General features: G+C 42.9%; 1 pseudogene; it reads right to left on the bottom strand.

Annotated features, from left to right (window-relative positions):
* Nucleotides 1–783: 783 nt before the first annotated feature.
* On the bottom strand, nt 784–1,656 carry LOC103050611 (F-actin-capping protein subunit alpha-1 pseudogene; annotated as a pseudogene).
* Nucleotides 1,657–4,036: the final 2,380 nt, after the last annotated feature.

Genomic DNA, 4,036 nt, shown 5'->3' with positions numbered 1-4,036 from the left:
CTTTTCCTTCCTTCCTCCCTCCCTCCCTTCCTTCCTTCTTCTCTCCCTCCCTCCCTCCCTCCCTCCCTCCCTCTTTTCCTTCCTTCCTTCCTTCCTTCCTTCCTTCCTTCCTTCCTTCCTTCCTCCCTCCCTCCCTCCCTCCCTCCCTCCCTCCCTTCCCCACCCTGCTATCTCTGAATAAGGGATGCAATTCCTGAAAGCACCCATGAAAACATATATACAGATGTGAAGGCAACTGTGATTTCCCATTCATTTTGCTGCTACTTTTCTACAGTTAATACTACAGATCAAGAGTAACCTGCGGCCCCCATACCTGCATGGATATTAAATATATGCAAATGTGTGTATCCATGTGTCACGATATAAGCATGTAGGTATAGATTTGTGTTTGTGCGGGTGAATGTAGCCTCACGTGTATACACACATGACAGATACATCTGTGCATTCATTGTATGTAGAATCACCTATTTATGGATGGCCTTGTTCCTTTTCCAAGCATTTAAATGTAGCTTTAGGAGGAATGAAGAAATCATGACTCCCACAAGCTGCACTCTGCTTTTTTCCCCTGCCCTCTTGCACCTCTACAGGATACACTAGCTCTTCATTTCTTCTCCCACATGTTCCTATCAAAAAGTAGACATGCATCTTGCATTTCATTTACACTGCTTACTTTATTGACTCCTTTCTTTTAGAAGAGACCTCCATCAATTGATGTTTCCCCCACTTTGCTGCTGCCACCTTTTCTTCTCCCAGTCCTCTGACCATGCAGAAGCAGGACTTTCACTAGATTGCACGAGCCTCTACAGTCTTCACAGTCACAACTTTTTCCCAATCGAGGCTGGTGTGAGTGATGGGCAACTGTCTTCGAAAATACTTTATGTAGGTGCTGTTCATGTGGACATACTCTTCCATTATTTTACTCTGGAACTCGTTTTCCATTTTCTCCACCAGCTTTGCAAAGTCTTTTGCTGTCTGGGCTTCACTGGTGACTAGCAACGTCTCCTCAATATTCTTGACCACCGTCAGGTGTATGTTGCCATCTTCAAAGTAGTGTGCCTGGACCATGATGACCCCAGTCACCTGAGTGGAAGTAGACGCAGGAGCTAGAGCAAATGTCCATTCTGATTTCCATAGGCCATTCCAGAAGGCAGAGGGTTTGTATTGGTGGTTTTCAATGCAAGCCACAAAGATCTTCCGCACAGCTGTGTCCTTGACAAAGACACTACAAAGCCCATCAGGGTAGTGGTTGTCAACATAAACTTTCAGGGCCTCATGGAGAGCTCTCCTCCATAGTTCCCCTTTTTTGTCTTCTTCAGGTTGAGCCTGGATGTCACTTGGTATTCTCCTCAAGTGGTCATACTTGAAGGAGACCTGGTTCTGTGGATCCAGGAAGTGGTTCTCCTCCAGCTCATTGTGGCGAGTCAAGAGGACCTCACATTTCTTGGTTCGGACTGGTGTGAAGTGGTCCTTGTTGTGCACAGCACAGAGGCTGGCTGCTTCTTCACACATCATATTATCATCCTCTACTAGCATGCGTAGGTCACTGAAGGCTTCATTAAATTCTCCAGGTGGGATTTGTTTCAAGAGCCGACTCACTACTTGGACTTTCTCTGTCTTGGTTTGGAAATGGTCTCCAGACAGTAGTTCTGTGGACATCTTGGTTTGCAAAGGATGGATCTTGGAATTCTGAACACAGTTGACCTACAGATGAAAAGTACCCAAAGCATTAACTTAATATTAGTGAGAGCAATATATTTTGATTTTACTCTCAGAGACCTCATTAAAACCTGGTTGTTCATGTCATCCCCTTTCAGAAGACTGAATTAATAGAGAAGTATTGATGTGATTTAGATCCAAAACCTCCTATATTTCCACTAAAATGGGCCAATCTGAGCATTCTAGGATAGTTCATATATTTCCAGATGTGAGCTATCCATACCTAGAAGCAGTTCAATGAAGTTTGCAGCTGAAGCCACACCTGAAACACTCAGATCATCTGTCCTAGAGATAAAATGGGACATTCTTCCATCACAGACCATTTGCTCCTCCTCTATCAGTTAATCAGACGATGCTGCAGAAATAGCAACCAAGTTGGTTGAGAGCAGTGTGTGACTCACAGTCCCCCTTTTAATGGCCCCTGGAACTCCGAAGCTCATACTGCTAATATTTGGTGGCAATCCCCTAAATGACAGCAATGTGATTCTCTCCTTTTGTGAAGATATTTGTATTTGTATTTGAGTATGTGGGAAAATAAGTATTAACACAGAAAAAAGCTAAGCAGGATTGGACCTGGTTAATAATTGGATGGAAAACCACCAGAAAATCCCAGGAATAGACTGGACAAATCTATAAAGTCACCAGGTTTGATGCTCTTTCAGTAGGCTTTGATGCTCTCCAGTAGGCTTCACACACTAACATGAATTCTGCCCCTGGCTCATATAGTAGTTCTGCATCACTGCTATGCCTCCTTGTCCCCCAGTTTAAGTGGCTGCCCTGCCCTGGAGGTGGGGAAGAAGTTGTCTGAATCTTACCCAAAAGAGTAACAGCCCAACAAGGACAGCGGTTGTCATGGGGTTTGCTTACAACTGAAGCCTGGTACCCAGGAGCTAAACTGAACGAGAATGAATGAGGGCATCTGAAAAGGGTCTTTAAAAGAGATCAAAATTCTTGTTCTTTTTTTGGTATCCAGTACCCACAGCCAAAAGAAAGGACATCTTGACGTCATCTAATCAAACAAGACTCTTAGAATGAGGTGTTTTTTTTTCAATAGGAAAATTGCATTAATGATTGTCTCTGTTCTTGATTGATTCAAGCAGGACAGGATCCCAAAGATCTAGTCTTTTAAGTAAGGACTAGATTTAAGCAGCCAAATTTCTCCTTTTTTTTAAGCAGAGACTTTAGTAAAATAAACTTTTAATGGACATTTTAATGAGCCCTTCAAAGTAAAGGAGGCCAGAATATGAATTTATAAATAGAATAAAATCATGTTTTGATCTGCTATTCAACACACCATGATACACAGCATTCTAATTAAGTTTGTTTTCAGCAGATTTTTATGAACGCCGTCTCCATGAATGGAAATACAAACAAATCCATCACTATTAAAATAGCTTCACTTGCTTAAACTTCCCTGCTGATAAATTAGTGCTACTGAACACTCCAGAGAAAAAAAATGGACTTATTTGGGATTTTTTAAAGTTGGCAGATAAAGCTGGCTGGGGGGAAGGGAACCAACATTCCCTTCCAAGAGAAATCCTTTTAATCTGAATCATGATATTATAAGAGAGCAGACCCAGCAGGTCACAAAAGCTTGGGCGCCCTTGGGTACAAACCTGCCTACAGATGTATCCCTTGGTGTCCACCAGGGTCCCTATTTTTTTCTATTAGATCCATTTAATTTAAAAAAATGAATGCAAAGGCTATATGTTGCTAGACAGAGCACCACCTTCAGGCATGAACTGCTTTTCTCAGAATGCTTCTGGGCCCTGATTAAGACCCCAGAGGCAACCTTAGAAGATAGAAATAGTAGGTGGTCTCAAGGGAGTGCTTTCGTTAAAAGTGTGCCTTCCTGCAAGAAAAAATCAATTAACTGTAAGCTGCAGAAATGCACAGTGTCCTGGGAAGCTAGAAGACAGCATTCCTGCAAGTTTACCTCCTAACAGATTGTTCATTTGTGATTGGCCATTCAAACCAAAGATAGCCATTTTGTGAGAGCACCCATAACATGCTTCAAAGTTTCCAGTGTGCCCAGCAAGTGGTAGTAACAGTGTTACTATTACTTTGGCTTTGTGTGTGGTGAAAACCCAACTTGTGTAATGGTGTGTGGGAAAGACCTTGGGAGGATGGGGCAAGAGACACTGCCTAGGGAATGGTCAGATAAGAGACAGCCTAGCCCACAGCAGGATACTGGGTGGGGCAAGAGGATCAGAAGGGACCCTCCCTAGTTTCTTGGGCTGTAAAGGCGAGGGGGGAGAGATGTACTTTCAGACTTGCAAGATTCTGTTAATGTAGCTTTACAATAAAGTAGAATTAGTTC

This window comes from Python bivittatus, unplaced genomic scaffold (genome assembly GCF_059951505.1).
Source record: "Python bivittatus isolate LINGU-HERP-01145 unplaced genomic scaffold, Pbiv_v1 ctg000140_np1212, whole genome shotgun sequence".
Taxonomy (NCBI): domain Eukaryota; kingdom Metazoa; phylum Chordata; class Lepidosauria; order Squamata; family Pythonidae; genus Python; species Python bivittatus.
Note: the sequence above shows the minus strand (reverse complement) of the source record. Positions and strands in the feature narration are given on the sequence as shown.